This window comes from Phyllobates terribilis, unplaced genomic scaffold (assembly GCF_046119375.1).
Source record: "Phyllobates terribilis strain yellow unplaced genomic scaffold, ASM4611937v1 Scaffold_4765__1_contigs__length_57355, whole genome shotgun sequence".
In the NCBI taxonomy this organism is placed as follows: Eukaryota; Metazoa; Chordata; class Amphibia; order Anura; family Dendrobatidae; genus Phyllobates; species Phyllobates terribilis.
In genome coordinates this window covers 35,671-45,830 of record NW_027367514.1, presented here as the reverse complement: position 1 = coordinate 45,830, position 10,160 = coordinate 35,671, and positions in this window count along the sequence as shown.

Sequence of the window (10,160 nt, the reverse complement as noted above, 5' to 3'; positions counted from 1 at the left end):
TCCTTTTGTTATTAGTAGCGAGAACCTCGAGTCATTTGTTGATCCATCTCTTCTCGAGTCATTATCTAAGGGTTCGACATTGGCTCCCGAGAACTCAATTGTCCAAGATGCACTTTTTGCTACAACATTGAGTCCTATAAAGCTACTCAAGACGCACAAGGACATGCTCGAGACGTTTCCCAACGTTGAAGAGAATACACCATTGTATGCCGAGATGAAAGCGGATCCGATTGTATCTTAATTTCTAGAGGGATTAGCTAAGTGCAAAGAAGATCAAAGGATTCGTGCAATGAAGAAGAAGAATATGGGTGAGCAAGTTTCTGTAGTGCTTCAACAACCCCTACCATAGAAGTGTGGAGACTCGGGGATGCTCACAATTCCGATTACTATCAGGAATGAGAAGTTCGATCGGGCTTTTCTAGATCTAGGTGCGTCTATCAGCGTCTTACCTTATTACTTATATGACTCTTTAGATCTTGGTCTGTTATGCTACACTAGAGTCATCATTCAATTGGTTGAAAGGTCCAACATTCTTCCTGTCGGGAACTTGGAGGACGTATTGGTAAGTATGGGAGAGTTTACTTTTCCCCCTGATTTTACCTCTTGCAAATGTACTACGAGGAAAAAGCAGTACTAATTATTTTAAGGAGAGCATTCATGGTAAACACGAACGCGGTAATTGATGTACGAGCTGGTAAGACTACAGTGGGGGATATGGTGGTAGAACTTTCAGTTTCAACATTGATGGAACAACCACCACTACCCCCAATGGTTCTTTCACTTTTGGGATTGATATGGTCGTCCCGAGCCCGCACAAATATATGGATAGTGGTATGAGCAAGCTAATGCTCAATACTAGTGAAGTTTTGGGCATTCTCCCCTCCAGATTAATTATTCCTAGAGAACGTAGTTCTTTGTCTGATGTGCAAGATAAGCGTAAGCATGGGAAACACTCCTCAATAAAGTCTAAGTGTGAGGGAGAGTATTTTAAGTTAGGTGAAAAGGCTAAGAATCCTAAGATTAAACGCCAACATGGGCATACTCACCATTTTCTAACTTTAGTTGTCTAGGGTTTTGGCGTGTGAAGGTTCCGCGAGACTCATACACCTTAGAGTGAGTTGAGCTTAAGTGGAGTCATGCCACGACTCTAACTAAGGCGCTTCTCGGGAGGCAAACCGAGCGAGGTAGTTTTCTTTTTCATTAGCTTAATTTGAAATTAGTATAAATCGAGCCATTCCATGTCCAGCTCCACCACCATTAATGAGCCACAAAGGTATGAATATGTTTCTTATTTTGAACTTGTGTTTTCGAACCGAGTGTAAGCGAGGTTTTTAGAGGGGGGGGGGGGGATTTTGAGTGAAAAAGAATAGAGCTATAAAAATCGAGTGCAAAAGAATAGAGCGGAAAAAAATAATAAAAGTTAAAAAATCTAGAGGGATGAGATAATAAACGAGTGAAAAAACTTGAGTGTGAAAAAGGAAGTTGAGTGAGAGATCATTTTTAGTGGTGAGTCGTTTGAGGAGTTCGAACGAGAAAACATGAGCATTGTGTGAAAAGTATGAGCTGAATGAGTGTTAGAGCGCTATTTAACGGAAAGTACTATGATTTCTTCATATTACAAGAATTACCCGTTTACCCACACTCACATTCATCTTCTTCTTCCTTCCACAACTCTCCATTAAACTAAAAACACAAGAAACCCACAAAAACCATTCTCCTCTCTCTCTTTCCCAATTCTACTCCATATTTCCCCTCTTCTTTACCATATACCCACCAAAATACCACAAAATCACATTCATGAATCCGAATTTCACCATTGTCGTGTGGTTCAAGGCCAATTGGAAGCATTTTGAGTTTGTTACATATCGGCGCCCGCCAATAATCTCTAGACTCCCCTACAAAAGCTTCAAAACTAGATTCCGAGAGTTCCGCCCAAAAGCTGAAGGTTCCACCACTTCCAATAGGTATGTCTCACCCCGATCTATGTTTTAACTACCAATTTGCCCCATTTAAAACTGATTAGAAGGTGTAGTGAGTATTTGAAGTGTCTGCCCAGTTTTCCTACTATTTTCCGGGGTTGATTTCAGTGTTCTTCATTGATTCTGGCACCTTCTTGTTTTTTTCCGGCACCCGCTCCTCCGTATTTCAAGATGTCAGCCCAGCACCCGCCGATTTTTCTCCACGCCTGGTGCCGTGCTAAAATATCATATCTGATTTATTTTCGGCGTCGTATTTTCAGTCCTCGTCGCCGTGTCCTTTTGCCTTGTTCGGTAAATTCCTTAGACTTAGCTTTTCAAGACAATAAATTACGATTACTTTGCACCGCGCATCATCTTCCAGAGCACCGCGCATCATCTTCCAGAGCTGGTCCGAGTCATGCTCCACCATCGAAAAAGTTGAAGAAAGCTATTGACCCAGCAACAATTGGGGTGAACGTTGAGTCTCGGGATCTTATGAGTACCATATTTTTTTATCGCGTCACCATGAGGGAGTTGCGCATCTATGATTTTTTGCGAGACATGCTTAACCATTTTGGGTTAGGAACATTATATGATTATTTGACCTCGACATTTGCATGTTGGACGCAAGAGTTTGTTTCGAGTCTCAAGGTCGATGAGCATTAACGAAGGATATGCTTTAGCTTGAATGGAGCGGTACACACATTGAATATGAGCGATCTTTCTAACATCTTTGGGATTATATCAAATCATGATGCTTGCAATTGGACGGTTGAGAATGGGCCGTTTGATTTTTGGTTGTATTCGACAAGTTTGCATTATAATACCACAAAGACGTACTACAACTACCCATGGTCACACTAATTCCTTTGTCTTGACCACAAGGTGATTAGGATGGTGTTCTATGGTCATGGATCTAGCGGATTTGAGGGATACGATGACTATGACACGAAATTCTTCGGCGGTTATTGGACGGGATATTTTTGAGGAGTTGTGAGAAGTTCCAATGTTATTCTGTAGGAAATATTTGTTTGATAGGGATGATTACTTCGACTGGCGATGCTCTCGGGTTAGTTCTCCATGTTGAGTCCCTTGTTTCTAAACAGTTCCAGTTTGACGTGCTTCGTATACGTACTTTCATATCTTGAGGACCGAGCAACTTTGAACTCGTGAGGTGCACCACTATTTGTTCGGTGTTTGGAACGTGCACAATTTTGACGATACTAGACCCGAGCCTTTTCTATTTCTGAGTGCTTGTTATCAAGATTTGGATCTGCACACACTAGCCGGTATTCAGGCGCCTCTTGTCATTGAGCCCAAAGCTATGGAGTTTGATTATGGTAGGGCGGATTATGAGAGTGTACTGAGTTTGGATCAACACTTCATTGACTATACAGCTATCCAAGACACTCGCTGGGGGACGATGGATTCATTCAGGGAGGAAATCATGACGAGTTTCTCCCATCAAGATGAGCATATTATTATGTTGGTCCAGCAAATGCAGAACTGGGAAGCTTTCATTAGGTCCTAGTATCTGGATTATCCACCACCACCTTACCAGTTGGGGTATCTCTCTATTTTCCCCTTGTTCTTTATATTTGTCTGATTTTCACATTGAGGACAGTGCTTATTATAAGTGTGGGGGACTAGATTGTACTTGTTATGTTTTTATTTAAAAGAATAAAAAATAAAATAATAATAAAAGAGGCACAAAAGAAAAAAGTCATAAGTAAAATCCCGAAATGAGTGAAAACCCCTCGGATGCTTAGGCGATAATCATGTAATCTGGGTGGCAATAGTTCTGGTAAGAAAAAGATTTTTCAGAGATGTGCGGTTGATGTGATTATATTTTTATGAGAGTGTTAGGTGAAAACCCGGAAGGGCGCTTAAGTAAGAATGGAGTGAAAGGAATTTGAGTGTCTTAGGATGTTTGTATTCATATTTTTTACGTCGATGACATAAGAAGTGGAGTACATGAGAATTTTCGAGTAGGATTTCATTAGGAGGCATAAGGTATAGATTAATTTCTGTTTTATTTTGCACCTGTCATTCCGAGCATCATGATTTATATATATCTTTGGTGGATTATTTTGAGCATTATTGAGGTTTTTATCACTATTTCTTTTGAAGATATTTTTGTGCATATTTGATGATGGTATGGAGTAGAATCTAGAATTAGATTTCTTTTCCTGGCGTTTGATGTATATAATTGTGATTGTGCTATGTAGATATTTTTTAAGAATTAGTGGTTGAATATGTGTTTGCTATGATTGGACATTATTTAGAGGAGTGTGTCAATATGGTTTTAGGAGTTGGAGTTGTGTTGAGATGGAGTATTTTTGCTTTTCTTATTTTTTATTTTGTTTTATAGGAGATTTAGGATATTCTATGAGCTTTATTGTTATGGTTAGATGAGTTTTAATGATGGTATCTATTGGGTGACAACATTTTGTGAGATTGTGAGCATTTGATGTATGAGATGATAGTTTTGATGTACTAGGTTGGGTTGTTTTGGGGTTTGAGCATATTGTTTGTTGATTTGGTGTTTAGCGACTGTGTACTTGGGTTCTACATGATTATTGTGAGATGAGTGGTAGCCTGATTCCACTTAGGATGAGTAGAGTTCAAGTGTGGGGGAGTTTGATGTACACGTCTGCGACGTGTATATTATCACAATTTTAACATGTATTTTAATGTATTGTGAGAAATATTGTCACATATTTGGTTCATATTATTTTACAACCATCTATTCTATTATATTATGATATTCGAGGATTTCTAGAGTGAAGACGAGAAGAAGAAGAAGAATTTAAGTGAAGACAAAGACGAGCTACATCGAAGTCTTTAGGATTTTCTCCGCATAACCGGCGGTGGTCGCCGAAGAGTTATAGGCGCCCGTCAATTGCTAATGTTTCCATCCGGGAGATTTTCCATATTTTCTCTTTTTCAAATTTTGTTATATTATTTCTGGTTTCCTTATCTTTTTTATTAGTTTGAGTTAAAGATAATATTATTTTAGAAGGGTTTGGAGATTTGGTTATAGTTTCTTGGGGTTGAGTTTTTACAGGCGATAATTCGAGTTTTGAGTTTGAACGCACATTCAGAGATTCAAAGTTTTTTATCGCAAGAACCTTGCTTTGTGTTTTCGGGTATGAAGAACTAATTTCATTTTCTTAATAAAGTTTAGTTGAAGTTTCAATATGTGTTTGATGTGAGTTTATTTATTACCCATCAATGACAAAATTGTATGATTTTCTCTTGGATTAATGTCTATTAATTTATTAATTGAGTTCTAGATTGATCACGTAGGGTTTGATTGAATTATCATATTGATATGATAGATTGTGCTTGTTTGATGCTTTCTATTTATTCGAAGCCAGCATGTTATTCGAATATCTGTTTGTGCTAGGATTTTCATATAGAGAATTTCATTATAGGACTAGCCGCTCATGTCCATATCTTGGTATTCTTTTCTTAATGTCTCCTTTGGTTTGAATCATTGATGGGTTCGTCGTGGTTAACTAATGTGGATAGGACTATTATGATCGGTTTGAGGTTCTAGTCACTTTTGTATAAGAATAGGAACAACTTGCAGCAAGATAGAATGTTTAGTGATATTCCTTCCATCTATTGATACATTGTTGTTTTTATAATTTCTTAGTTACAGATTCTACAAATCCCTCTCTTGTTACTTTGAATTGTTGATTTGAAATCATATTGAGATAATTGATAAAAGCATCTTGTGGATTCAACCATTGCTTTCGTTATATTTCCTGCTTGTTAGATTTTTAGGATCATTTAGGTACATTTTAATGTGACTTGCTTGTCTCACATTTTGCATAAACGGAGTGTTGTTGACCAATAAAATGACCGGAAACATTTCTGCTTTATCATCCAGCAGTAATGCCCAGAATCCTATCAAGATCAGCAAAGGAAATTGTATGGACTGAACCGCCAAGATAGAACTTCAAGCTCATAAAATTGGTCCCTCTCAAGATCAGTAAAGGAAACTGTAGACTTTCTCCCTCTCCTCGAAAATCATAACCGACAAATGTTGGAATAGCAAGCTCATAAAATTGACCTATACTCCCATGCCTCATCATCTCTCTCGTACAATACTTGAGGCTCAGCTGTCTCATCGTCCCAAGATTGAAACATAGTAATGATAATCAAATGATCCCGCACCTTCTTCTCTTTCTCAAGATTTGCCTCAGTCCGTTTTTTGGACTTATGTGTCGCAACCCTTCTAGCACTCTCCATACTAAATTTCCCTCTAGAGCTTGCCATCATAAAATTTGGGAATCGAAAAAGTTTGAAGCTCGGGAAAAAAATTACCATAAATGCTACAAAAGGTGAGCGCCTTTTATTTAGAGGCGGGCGCAAAGTCGATGAATTCTCAAACAAGGATTCCTCTCCCAGACGTTGAAAAAGGCTCCAAAACTCTAGATTGGTGGTTGACGAAGCTAGAGCAAGGAAGTGATCTTCTATTGGTGGTGGAGAGGGCCGGTGAAACTCAAAGACAGATGAGAAATGAACTTTTAGTTCAAAGGCATGTGCCTTTACTGTAGCGGTGGTTGCCTTCGGCAGGGCAGAGGCGTCCGCTCTTTGGTTAGGGTCTTGCTTGGGGATTTTGGGGTTTTTCCTCCCAATCCTCCAACTCTAAAACAACTCTCTCTTTTCACACTCTCGTTTATCTTTTTAATTGATCTCCTCAAGCATCTCATGATTTAAAACGCTCCATCACTCAACTTTCTTTTGTTCTCTCAAGATTCCTTTATTCATATACTTTTTTATTTTGATTTTTCATATTGTTACCACTCTATTCTTTTGCACTCTATTTTTTCAATACTCTATTCTTTTGAAAAACTCTCAACGTTTTCTTTACAAAAACCTCACTTCCACTCAATTTTGAAATAAGATTTTCGAAAAAAGAGACGTATTCATACCTTTACAAGCTCGTGATGGTGGTGGCGTGCGGTAGTGATTGAATAGAACTGAATCAATCTAAACTATGAATTGAGGTTACACTAACCTATCTAATGAAAGAAATACTATCTATGTTGGGTTGCGTCCCGAAAGCGCCTTATTTAAGGTCATGGCTCGACTCCTATTTTTTCTCAACTCACTCATTCGTCCCAAGAAATTTTGGAACCTTCACTCGCCACCACCTTCTTAGATAAAACATGATTTAAATTGTGTCAGTGTCTCTTCTTAGGGTTGATTGCCTACTCTTTGGACTTCTCAGTTACTCCCCGCACTTATACTTTTTGGCGGAGCGTTTCTTCATACTCCTCGTAACCTGCACAATAGAAGGTGAACTAGTTCTCCTTGCAAGGTTAGTACCTTAATGAGCTTTAGTTCACTCATACCGCTCTCAATCATATCATGTGAAACGGTTTAATCTCATCAATCACGCAATGAGAATTAATAACAAGAGTAATGTTGGTGCTATAGATATTATAATTATCGTCTTACCATCAAACTTCATGCTCATTGAACCAGTCCACACATCTATCATAGTATTGGCGGTTCTGAAAATGGTCTCCCTAAAATAATTGATACCACTTTATCATCTTAGTCCATTTTAAGGGCATAAAAGTCAGCGAGAAAGGTGAAATCACCTATGCTTACTAATATGTACTCCACCTTCCTTAGGGAATGGATGTGGATCTATCATCCAATTGAATGGTTACTCGTGTTTCACATAGCGGACCAAGATTAAGATATTTATTGAGATAAGAAGGAAGAATATTAATAGACGCACCTCGATCAAGCATGGCTCTATCAAACGAAATATTACCTATCATTACTAGGATGGAGAACATGCTTGGGTCATCACACTTCTTCGATAAGCGCTTCTGGAATATCGTTGAAGCTCGCTCGCATACCACCTTCTTCTTCATAGATCTTAATCCCTTCTTTTTCTCTCCCCTTCTGATATCATCTAGAAACTTTGTTGTACAAGGGTTATCTCTCACCTCTTTGAACAAAGATGCATTTTCCTCGACGTCGTGAAACGTCTCTAACATGTCCTTGTGGCTCTTCAATGGCCTCATATAGTTCAGCATGGATGGAAATGGTGCAAACGGGCTTAGGGATCAATCAAAACTTTCTTCTTATCCTCTTTTTCAAACTCTAGATTTTCAGGTTCGGAATTGCAAGAGAGGTGAGCGTCTACAGTCAGAGGCAAGCGCCTTATGTCTTTTTGAATACCTTGAAGGAGGGTGTCTTGATCACAAAGGCGGACGCCTTCCTTAAAATCCAAACCCCGCTTTTCTCATCACCCTCAAGGCAGGAACCTTTAGGTGAAAGGCGGACACCGATTATTGCTTCAAAGTTCTGTGAGTTTGAAAGGTGTATGCCTTTCTCACAAAGATGAGTTACTTTGTACATTTCCTCTTCTTAGGCTAAAATTAAGTAGAAAGGTGGGAGTCTCTATAGGAAAGGAGGTCACCTTTCAAACACTCCTCGAAATCAAGACTCATGTTTCCTTAAACTCTACCCAAATTTTCTCAAAAGTCAGTTCTTCTTCCTCAAAACTTACCAGCATAGAACTTACATTATGAATATTAGGGTTCTTCTCTGTCTATGATGGGAGACGATCTGAAATCTAAGCTTGAATTTGTCCCACAACTTGGGAAGCTAACCAATTTTTTAGTGGTAGCTTTTTTACTCTCTTGGAACTTCAAATTAGCTTCAAAAAACTTTGAAATTGTCGTTTATCTTCATATTGCTCTACATTGGCCGGCTTCGTCATATCTTCCATAGAGGAGAAGAACTGGTACCAATCATTATGGTTTAGGAACAAACTGAGGCTATATGGGTTAGTTAAGTTGATTCTCGGTATTACTCCACCTAAAGTTAGGATGATTCCTTCAAGACTGATTATATTGACCATCATGCCTCGGTCTTTTTTTCCTTGTAGGAATCCTCCCACGACAATCACCTCTTCTTCCAATGTAGGACAAGCGTCTGTAAGTTATAATCATCATTGCAAATCTCATAAGCGTTATCCTATTGTGAAGTACCTTTTAACCTTATCCTTCTCACTTCTTATTTCAACAAAGAAAGATCCTCTTGATCAATTTATGACACATTAGTATCACTCTTCTTTGCATGACTCTTTCATTATATTGTCTCGAATCATCTACTAGAATAGAAAATAGATCCAAACCCTCATCATGAACTATAATATTACCTCCACATTAGTGTCAATCTTCTTTGCATGCCTCTTCCACTATACTATCTCGATCATCTTCTCTAAGACCGTCGTGGAGATAATATATCAAGTCATTTTAGCCATGATAAGGGAAACTCTTAACCATCTTCTTGAATCTCTCATAATAGTCATACAATGACTTCTGAGCAAACTGCTTAATATTACTAATTTTCTCCTTTAGCTGGTTAGGTTTCATAGAAGGAAAATACTTCTCCAAGAACTGCTTCTTGAGCGCCACCCAGGTGGTGACACTCCAAGGTCGTAAAGTGTAGTACAAGTATTTCATTGTATCTTTCAAGGAGAATGAAAACACTCTCAATCTCATCTGCTCTTCAGAAAAGTTAGATGGCCTCAAAATGATACAAACTTCAAGAAACTCATCCAGATGTTGGATGGGATCCTCTAATGCGGTTCTGGTGAATTTGGCTAGTAAGAGAACAATCTTCAACTCAAATTTTTGTCCCGCTTCTAGCTCTACCTCTCTCATCAGTTGCTCCAAGTTGGGGGAAGTCAGCAACTCTAATGTGATTCTTACTCAAAGGCCTGCTATTGTTACCAGAGATATTGACCGCTTCCTCTTTCCTGAATCAAGGTGTGCTTCTCGTCTTGCTCCAATGAATGACATCTCAATCTCTGGAATTAAAGCAACATGAGACATATCGGGAGAACAGTGTGAACCATAAGATAGGTTAACACCAAGATCATCAAAAATTGAATACATAAAATCCCGAATAATCTATTACCTCCCTGACAACGAAGGCAAATTGATAAGAGAACTTTCTCTTGTCATTATGCCACTGAAGCCTTATCTATGCAAAAGAAGATATTGTAATCAAAGTAATCCAAACAATCCTAAATAACTAAGTAGAGTAATTCATGGAAGTAGGGGTCGATTTCACTAGGAGGAGATATTCTCTTACGGTGATTATGTATTAAACTATGAAGATCAAATCAACAAAAGGGTTTTTTATGATTTGTCTTAT